Source organism: Pleurodeles waltl, chromosome 5 (genome assembly GCF_031143425.1).
Source record: "Pleurodeles waltl isolate 20211129_DDA chromosome 5, aPleWal1.hap1.20221129, whole genome shotgun sequence".
NCBI lineage: Eukaryota > Metazoa > Chordata > Amphibia > Caudata > Salamandridae > Pleurodeles > Pleurodeles waltl.
This window is the reverse complement of record NC_090444.1, coordinates 5,067,771-5,078,628: the sequence shown is the minus strand read 5'-3', so window position 1 is coordinate 5,078,628 and position 10,858 is coordinate 5,067,771.

The following is a 10,858-nucleotide window of genomic DNA, read 5'->3' as shown; positions in this document are numbered from 1 at the left end:
TCCTTTGAGGACCCCCAGTATTGCCATTTCTGAGGGTTTCCAGGCAGCCCAAGCTTCTACCACCTCCCAGAAAGGTTTCTGCCCTCCTGTTGTTTGTAAAGCTCGAGCCCAGGAAGGCAGAACAAAGGATTTCCTTAGGGAGAGGGGTGTTACACCCTCTCCCTTTGGAAACAGGTGTCACAGACTTGGGAGGGGTAGCCTCCCCAAAGCACTGGAAATGTTTGAAGGGCACATTTGGTGCCTTCCTTGCATAAATCAGTCTACACCAGTTCAGGGACCCTCAGTCCCTGCCCTGGCACAAAACTGGACAAAGAAAAGGGAAGTGATCTCTCCCTTGTCCATCACCACCCCAGGAGTGTTGCTCAGAGCTACTCCAGACGGTCCCTGGGTTTTGCCATCCTGGATTCAAGGTTGGCAGGAAACTCTGGGAGCATCTCAGTGGCCAGTGCCAGCAGGTGATGTCAGAGCCCTCCCCTGAAAGGTGCTCACCTGGTTAGGTAACCAATCCCCCTTTCAGGGCTATTTAGGGTCTCTCCTTTGGGTGGTTCCTCAGATTCGGATTGCAAGACTCCATCAGGAATCCTCTGCACTCTCCACTTCGACTTCTCACTGAAGAAACTGTATCTGGACTCTCCAGGAACTCTACAAGCTGCAACAAAGAAGCAAGATGCATTCTGCAACATTGTATCTCCAGATCCTGCCAGCAACTGCAGCAATTCCCCGGTTGTGTATCCTCTAAGGAATGCCCGTCTTCCGCCAGCACCAGAAGAGCAAAGGAATCTCCCTTGGGGTGAAGGAGTCACTCCCCTCCTTCTGCAGGCACCAACTGCGACAATGACCGGCTGTGTGGATCCCCTCTCCTGCAGAGCTCTATGGATCCTGCAACATAGGGTGGTGGACTGAAGTGGTTGTGATGGTCCTCTCTTCCAACTGTCAAACTTTGGTGGAGGTAAGAGCTTGCCTCCCCATGCAAGACAGTATCACCATGCACAGCGTCTTTTGCAGCTGCCAAGGCTTGTTGGCATCCTTCCTCCAAGTCCTTTGTGCATCTCGTAGCTCCGGCCCCCAGCACTCTATCCTGCGACGCACAGTTTCCTCAGTGGTTCTCCAGCGGTGTGGGAGCCTTTGTCGTAGTGGTGTGTGGGCCTGTTTGGCAACTTTCTTCTTCCCCTGCTGTGGGACTCCTGTGTATGCTGCCTGGTGTTCTGTGAGCTCTCTGTGTCGCTGAGGGCCCCCTCTGGTTCCCCCTCCTTCGTAGAGTACACCTGGTCCTTCTTGGTCCCAGGCAGTGCCATTTTCCGCTAACCGCAAGCTTTGCATGTGCCAAGGCTTGTTTGCTGACTCCAACGACGCAAACCCGACTGCAATCCTTCATCCGGCGTGGGAGATCACTTGCATCCTCCAGGAACCCAACGTTCTCTTCTTGGGTGCAGTGCTGACTTTCCTTCTTCACAGGTGTTCACCTTTTGAACCTTCATCTGAGTTGGTAGGGGCTCCTGCTCTTCCTGGACTCTTCTGTGTTTCTTGGACTTGGTCCCCTTCTTCCACAGGTCTTCTTGTCCAGGAATTCACTGTTGGTGTCTTGCAGTCTCTCCTGGATTTTGCATAATTCTGCTTTTTGTCTGTGTGTGTGTTCTGGGAAACTTACTGTAATTTACTCCTGTTTTCTTGGGCATGGGTGGGTTCTGGTGCTTACCTTTGGGTGTTTCTAGTACTCCCAGCTCCACTCTACACACCGTACTTGCCTAGGTGAGGGACCGACTTTTGATTTCCACTTTCTAAGTATATGGTTTGTGTTCCCCTAGGTCCATTTCTAACTATTGTGATTTTCACTAATTGCACTGTTTTCTAACTGTTTTATGCCTATTTCTGCATACTAGTGTATATAATTGGTGTATTACTTACCTCCTAAGGGAGTATAGTCTCTATGGTATTTTCAATATTTGTGTCACCAAAATAAAGTACCTTTAATTTTGTAACACTGAGTGATTCTTTTCATGTGTGAGTACTGTGTGACTGCAGTGGTATTGGATGAGCTTTGCATGTCTCCTATATAAGCCTTGGCTGCTCATCCACAGGTACCTAGAGAGAGGCTGGCTTCTAGACACTACCTACACTACACTAATAAGGGATAACTGGACCTGGTATAAGGTGGAAGTACCATAGGTACCAACCACACACCAGGCCAGCCTCCTACAGACTTCGGATCTGATCGACAGCTTCAAAGATCTAGGCTGAGATTTATCAAAGGTTCACACAAGGCAGCAAGGGAACTGACTGTGCTGCATTGCATGAAAGGGACAGAGCATTTCTGATCTCTCTATGTGCTGTTTTACTTTGTGCAGCCTAGCACCAACACAGAGACTAGTGCGCCATGGTGCAAGAGTTCCTGCGTTGTGAGTAGGGTTGTTTCTGTGCCTCGAAGGAAAACCTTTCTCCACAAAAACAGTCTTAGAGGATTATTCCTTTTTGCATGTGTGCTGCAGAATGCATCCTACAAGCAAAGAGGACGTAACATGGAGAAATAAAGATATTTTGTTATGCTAGCCTTGGGTAGGGTCACCATTGTGGAGCAAACCCCAGTCTACTGACTTCAGGAATTCTGGGTATCCATAAATAGATGCACAAGAACGCCCATACTCTGTCCCAGTAACGCCTCCCCAACACAGAATAATGCAAGGCAGCGCTTACCTCTGCCTTGCAGTACTTTTTTTTTCATAAAGCCATAAAATGTACGTGGATTTGTAAATTCAAAAATAGATTTTACTTTGGGCTGCGTTAAAAACGAGATGCAAGCCAGATGCAAAATCATATGTATGCCCCCAAGAGGGGTCCCTCTTCAAGCCTGCCAGATTTGTTTGTAAAAGGTTCTTTTGGTGGTGTTGTGCCTTCTGACACACAGCGGAACAGGACTGACACCAGTTATGCAGATGACTCCTGTAATGCGAGGTGCCTCCGGACACACTGTGGAGCAGTGCTGACATCAGTTATGCAGTTGACTCCTGTAATGTGAGGTGCCTCCGGACACACAGTGGAACAGGACTGACACCAATTATGCAGACGACTCCTGTAATGCGAGGTGCCTCCGGACACACAGTGGAACAGGACTGACACCAGTTATAATGCAGATTACTCCTGTAATGTGAGGTGCCTCAGGACACACTGTGGAACAGGACTGACACCAGTTATTATGCAGTTGACTCCTGTAATGTGAGGTGCCTCCGGACACACAGTGGAACAGGACTGACACCAGCTATTATGCAGATTACTCCAGTAATGTGAGGTGCCTCGTCACACACAGTGGAACAGGACTGACACCAGTAATCCACATGACTCTTGTAATGCGAGGTGCCTCCGGACACACAGTGGAACAGGACTGACACAAGTTATTATGCAGAATACTCCAGTAATGTGAGGTGCCTCCGGACACACAGTGGAACAGGACTGACATCAGTTATTATGCAGATTACTCCTGTAATGTGAGGTGCCTCAGGACAAACAGTGGAACAAGTCTGACACCAGTTTCTAAGCAGGCTAGTACTGTAATGCGAAGCTCTTATAATCACCTCTTTCCTTTCCAGATTGTTTTAGGACACTGGACTTTGGAAGCTCATTCTGCATTGTGGGGGAGAGGGTGGAGGAAGGGGGGCAGGTTTAGGTTCATCAGCACTCTAGGGAAAGTTGTGTGCAGGACTCCTTTGTTAGGGACACAGAGAATCCCAGATGAAGCGCCAAGGAGCGTGCAATCCACTGAGGAAATAGCAGCACAAGACTTTTGAATGAGGAGGAAAGATAAAAGTCCAATAGGGAAGAATAAATGCAATTATGCTTTGGGAGAATAACAATATTTCTACTGAGCAGCGCACAATCTTTGTTCAATCTCAAAATGATCCTTAAAAGATAAGGGGCCTTTGAGACACTGTGGACCTGATTCACAAAGGTAAACTTGAAAGTCAGTGTAAGTTAACATTTGCTTTTGATGAAAAAAAACTCCTTTTAATAGTATATTTGCAAGTGCATAGACTCAGCATGTGGGGAACAAGCATTTGCAATGCAATGGGTCTCGCATTTGCTAAATTTTCAGGTTTGAATTTTACTCCCACAGACAGAAAACAAGATGAAAATCGGCTAACCAGTTCATTGCTCTGTTTGATAAAAGTGCATTCATCCTGTGGGCCCGATTGTACTCCCACAAATTCACCTTAGATTTCCCACTTGCTAATATTACTTAGCTCTGGTGTGGTATTTAGTAATAAAATACCATTACCAATACCAATACAAATGGTAAAACGGTCCACCAAGTAAGGCTGTCACAAAACTCCTCAGGCTGAAAACAAGGAGTCAATATTAGTGTATGAAACTTGCTAGTGGGGGCTCACCGACTTGTGATAAGATTTAGCATGGAGCCAGACTGTGGGGGTCATTCCAACCCTGGCGGTCGGTGTTAAAGCGGTGGCCAACCCGCCAACAGGGTGGCGGTCCAAAAAACGGAATTCTGACCCTGGCGGGAACTGCCAACACAGCCCGCCAACTTAACACTCCAACCGCCACGGCGGGACAGACAAACAGCGCGGCGGTCACCACCAACAGGCAGGCGGCAGACAATGTACCGCCCACCCTATCACAACTCACCAATCCGCCACCTTTTCCGGGGCGGGAGCCCCGCTGATAAAAACACGGCGGAAACAGACTACGAACGGGAAAACGCTCACCTCTATGCACTCCACGAGGACAGAGAACAGCATGGAACCCGAATTAAACATCCTACCAGCTATTGTCTACCTGCTCATCTACCACGAGTACGAACTCCGGCGCAGAAGACAACGGTGAGTACTGCACCTACGACACAGGGGAGGGGGGAGGACGAAAGGTTACGGGCACACACATATGCGACCCCCCCCCCCCCCAAACTATCTACACACCAATGCAGAGCACCAAGTCACAGTGACACCACCCAAACCCATCGGAATAATGCAAAGACATAATTAAAGTGAGAAACAAAATTTATCGATAAAATAGGTTCGTTGACGTCATGGTAAAATAGCAAAAAGGAATGTAACAAAATCAAGTAAGAACATTGCGAAACCGATAAATATAGGCAATAAGTCCTGCACAGTCACTTAAATTTCCACTGTCCGTGGGCCAAAGTGTATAAAAACACGGGCAAAGCCCACACAGGAGACCTGAGTCCGTTGGAGAGAACACTGCTGGGGCATCAGATGACAAAACTACAGGCACCTCAGGGGGAAGGGAAAGGGGGTCACCTCAGCCACATGAGTCCACGACGCCAGATCCACGAAGGGTCCACCATGCCCACTGTTCCATCCTGGGGAGTGCAAAGCCACAGTCTCTCAAGTCTCTACAGTGGGTGGGCTGCCCACTGTGCCATCCTGGGGAGTGCAAAGCCACAGTCTCTCAAGTCTCTACAGTGGGTGGGCTGCCCACTGTGCCATCCTGGGGAGTGCAGACACATAGGCCATCAGGTGGATTACAGACTCCACAGGTACTGGAGGAGGCATGGTGCCCAGAGTGAAGCCTGAACACTAGCTCGACACGGAACCAGCACTGTCAATGGGCCAGCGGTGCTTGAGACGGCAGGGCCCAGCGGAGCGGTGCTTGAGACGGCGGGGCCCAGCGGAGCGGTGCTTGAGACGGCGGGCCCCAGCGGAGCGGTGCTTGAGACCGCGGGGCCCAGCGGAGCGGTGCTTGAGACGGCGGGGCCCAGCGGAGCGGTGCTTGACAGGAAGGGCCCAGCGGAGAGGTGCTTGAGACGGCGGGACCCAGCGGTGCGGTGCATGAGACGGCGGGGCCCAGCGGAGCGGAGCGGTGCTTGAGACGGCGGGGCCCAGCGGAGCGGTGCTTGACAGGAAGGGCCCAGCGGTGCGGTGCTTGAGACGGCGGGGCCCAGCGGTGCAGTGCTTGAGACGGCGGGCCCAGCTGAGAGGTGCTTGAGACGGCGGGGCCCAGCGGAGCGGTGCTTGACAGGAAGGGCCCAGCGGAGCGGTGCTTGAGACGGCGGGGCCCAGCGGAGCGGTGCTTGAGACGGCGGGGCCCAGCGGAGCGGTGCTTGACAGGAAGCGCCCAGCGGTGCGGTGCTTGAGACGGCGGGGCCCAGCGGAGCGGTGCTCGAGACGGCGGGGCCCAGCGGAGCGGTGCTTGAGACGGCGGGGCCCAGCGGAGCGGTGCTTGACAGGAAGGGCCCAGCGGAGCGGTGCTTGACAGGAAGGGCCCAGCGGTGCGGTGCTTGAGACGGCGGGGCCCAGCGGAGCGGTGCTTGAGACGGCGGGGCCTTGTTCAGCGGTGCCTGTCTTGGCGGGCCCTGTTCAGCGGTGGCTATCTTCACGGCGGGGCCCTCTTCAGCGGTGCCTATCTTCACGGCGGGGCCCTCTTCAGCGGTGCCCTTCTGCACGGCGGGGCCCTCTTCAGCGATGACTATCTTCACGGCGGGGCCCTCTTCAGCGGTGCCTATCTTCACGGCGGGGCCCTCTTCAGCGGTGCCCTTCTGCACGGCGGGGCCCTCTTCAGCGGTGCCTATCTTCACGGCGGGGCCCTCTTCAGCGGTGCCCTTCTGCACGGTGGGGCCCTCTTCAGCGGTGCCCATCTTCACGGCGGGGTCCTCTTCAGCGGTGCCTATCTTCACGGCGGGGCCCTCTTCAGCGGTGCCCTCCTGCACGGCGGGGCCCTCTTCAGCGGTGCCTATCTTCACGGCGGGGCCCTCTTCAGCGGTGCCCTCCTGCACGGCGGGGCCCTCTTCAGCAGTGCCTATCTTCACGGCGGGGCCCTCTTCAGCGGTGCCTATCTTCACGGTGGGGCCCTCTTCAGCGGTGCCCTTCTGCACGGCGGGGCCCTCTTCAGCGGTGCTTGTCGTGTCTTTCAAGGGAGCCTGACCTGGCCAGGACTCCCTGCTTAGTCGCCCTCCGACCGTCCAGTTGCTGGACCCTTCTGTGACGTAGTCCTGGGCCCGTGGGTGTCGTCCGTCACACCCGGGATGGGGCTTGTGGGGCCCTCCTGGTCCGCGCCCCTGCTGGCTGACTTCTCCGCCCTGCTGCCCTTGCCCTCCTTAAATGAGGCTCTCTGGCCCTTGCCTCCCCTGGATGTTGTGGCAGGTGACGGCCCAGGACTTTGCTCCTTGGGGGCAGCCGTGTCAGCCTTCTCGCGCCGGCCCTTGACTTTACGGGTCCTCTTGCCAGGGGGGGGGCTGGCTGTCCCCTTGCTGCTGACCCATGTGTCACTGCTGGGAAAGGGTGGACTCCAAAAGCCATGCACAATGTTGAGACTTAAAGCAGGGCTGGTGGTGGCTGAGGTGCTCTTGGGACTCTTCCCAGATGGAGGGGGTGGGTCAGGTGGGGCAAAGAGGTTAACAGTGGAGAGGTAAAGTTTTTTAGGACCAAGGTAAAGGGTAGGTTCAGTGGTTATGGGAGTGGAGGAAGAGGATGTGGTTGTAGGAGAGTCAGGTGTGCTGTCTGTGGGTGCAGGTGCTTGTGACGTAGGCTGTGGTGAGGTGGTTGGCTGTTGGGTGGGTGGCTGCCTGCGTTTGTGTGTCTTGGAAGAGGGGGTGACAGACACAGTGGGAGAGGACACAGGGGACGTGTAAATGGCAGTGGGGGTGGTGACTGCACGTGTGCGGACTGTACTGGAGGGTGTGCTGGTGGTGGAAGTACTGGCTGATGGTGGTGTGCATGCAGGTGTGAGTGGAGACGTCACAGGGAGGGAGGAGGGAGACGAGGAGGAGGGGGACACAGAGGTGGTAGTGACTGTTGCCATGTCTGCATCTGGGTGTTGCTTGGGTGAATGCTTGTGGGATCTGTGGTGCTTATGTCTGGATGAGCTGCCCTTGGGTGTTGAGGTGTGTGCAGGCTGGTCAGATGGTGTGGATGGGATAGGCTGAGGAACAGGAGACAGAGACAGGGTGGAGGCAGTTAGAAGAGGGAGGCTGGAAACAGGGACAATGGCTGCCGTCAGTGCTGAGGCCAGAGCATTGAACGATCGTTGATGGGCAGCCTGACCCGAATGAATGCCCTCCAGGTATGCATTGCTCCGATGCACCTCCCTCTCTACCCCCTGGATGGCATTCAAAAGGGTAGACTGCCCAACAATGATGGTCTGTAGGAGGTCAATGACCTCCTCACCGAGGGCAGCAGGGGTAACAGGGGCAGGGCCTGGGGTGCCTGGGGCGAAGGAGATGCCCGTCTTCTTGGGCGAGCGGGCACGGAGCGAAGGCTGAGGGGCTGCTGGGAGGGAGGAGCTGGTGCGCTGGTTGGCGGCTGTACCTGTTGAGGCGGGGGGCCCGGATGTTGCCGCCACCGCTAGGGAGCTCCCATCCGAGGACGTGTCGGTGTCGCTGGTGTCACCACGGGTCCCCGTTGTGAAGCTCCCCTCGTCCTCCGTATCACTGGTGACCTCGGTGTCTGTACCATGGCCCACCGGGGCCTTGTCAGTTGCAGCTCCCTCGTGCTCCGATGCCAATTCTCCTCCGCCTGATGATGCTAATGCACACATGCACAAGAAGATAAAGAAAAAGGGTGGGGGGAGAACAAAAAGAAAAGGTTGAGTGCATGCATTGTCAACACCGTTGGCGGAGAGGACAGATACAGTAGCCTCATGCACTACGCCGCGCAATCGGGGTACAATACTCAGTACTTGTGACTAGGCCAACAGGTCAATGGACAACAAATGCGCACATGGGTAATGCTGGACCATCGATTGCTGTACTTGGCAGCCTACGGAGGTTGGGGGCGGGGGCACAGGGCCATGCCTAAAGGAGGGGACTACACTACAGAAAGCGCCCTGGCCTAATGTCACCCACAGCCCTCCTCCCCCACCCAGACGCCTCCACTGCGAGTAAAGATAGCTGAATGTACTGGTACTCACCACCTTGTGACTGCTGTGATGTCCTCACGCGCCCATCCAAATCGGGGTAGGCCACCGCCAGGATCCGGGACATCAGGGGGGTCAATTGTCTGCTGGCACCCCTCCTAAGTTGGGAGGCAATCCCCAGCAGAGACTCGGCGGTCTTCCTGGTCCCGCGGCGGATGTCCTCCCACCTCTTTCGGCAGTGGGTGCCCCGTCTGTTGTGGACCCCCAGGTCCCGGACGTCCTTGGCGATGGCACGCCAAATGTCGACTTTCTGATGGGCGCTGACCTATTTGACATGTACAGGGTGGAAAAGTAAATATCATTAATTCTCTGCATGTTAGAATTGATTGCCCCCCCCAACCTTGCCATGTGGCACATGCTCCCATCTGGCGCTGCCTTGCACTCCTCATTCTCTCCCCACCCCACCATCTTACATCCACCATCCAAAACCCAGGCATAGCCCATTCAACGTGCACACAGTGTACTTACCTGTTGGTCTGGAGGACCGTAGAGTAGCGCATACTGGGGCAGGACCCCATCCACAAGTTTCTCCAACTCTTCTGTAGTGAAGGCAGGGGCCCTTTCCCCAGTCGCAGCAGCCATTGTCTCTTCCAGACCGAGTTCACAGCAGCACTTGCAGTATAGGTCCTCTCCTGTGGATGATCAGGTCTTGAGTGATTAATCAGATAGAAAATGGTGGTTACGCCCGCCGCGGTGCGTACCGCCGTGGTGCGTACCGCGACCGCCGGCGCTCCTAGTCATTGGCTCGTGAAACCCATAGGGTTCAATGTTAACCAATGCGGCTTGGCGCCGCGGTCTTCGACCGCCTACCACCACGGTGTGTCACACCAGCGCATTGACCTCACATCCCACTGTCACACTTCTCAGGTCAGGCAGCCGCCATTTCAAGGGCCCACAAGGCTTAATTTCTACTGCGTCACACAGGCCTAGGCCTTGCATTGCCACTCATACAAGCCATTCAATGCATAGCGATTCGTGTACTGTGCAAGCTGTAGTTACGTACCTGTGGGTTGCTTGACTCTGTACTCCATGTTGTCCTTCCTAGGCACCGTCCGCTGGGTCTTGCGAGGAGGAGGAATCCTCCCGTGTACCGACCGCTGGTGGACCTGTCGACAATGGAGGAACGTCATATAATACTTCGATACCGACTTGACCGAGCCACTATACATGAACTGTGTGCCCAGCTGGAGCCAGCACTGATGTCCCCCATCCGCCAACCCACAGGAATTCCCCCTCTGGTGCAGGTTCTGTCAGTCCTCCATTTTTTGGCAAGTGGGTCTTTTCAGACAACAGTGGCCATGTCATCAGGGATGTCTCAGCCTATGTTTTCTAAGATTTTGTCCAGAGTGTTGTCTGCCCTGACGAAATACATGCGGAGCTACATTGTTTTCCCTGAGGAGGGTGATTTGGCCACTGTGAAGGGTGATTTCTATGCCCTTGGACATATCCCCAACATCATTGGTGCCATTGATGGGACCCATGTGGCCTTAGTACCCCCAAAAGACGATGAGCAGGTGTACAGAAACAGGAAAAGTTACCATTCTATGAATGTGCAGGTGGTCTGTTTGGCTGACCAGTACATCTCCCATGTAAATGGCAAGTTCCCTGGGTCAGTGCATGACGCATATGTTATGCGAAATAGCAGCATCCCCTATGTGATGGAACAGCTACAGAGACAACGTGTGTGGCTAATAGGTGACTCTGGTTACCCCAACCTGCCATGGCTACTGACCCCAGTGAGGAATCCCCGGACCAGGGCAGAGGAACGGTACAATGAGGCCCATGGGCGATCTAGGAGGATCATAGAAAGGACCTTCGGCCTCCTGAAGGCCAGGTTTAGGTGCCTGCATATGACAGGTGGATCCCTAATGTACTCACCAAAGAAGGTGTGCCAGATCATCGTGGCCTGCTGTATGCTTCACAATCTTGCATTGCGACGCCAGGTGCCTTTCCTGCAGGAGGATGGTCCAGATGGTGGTGT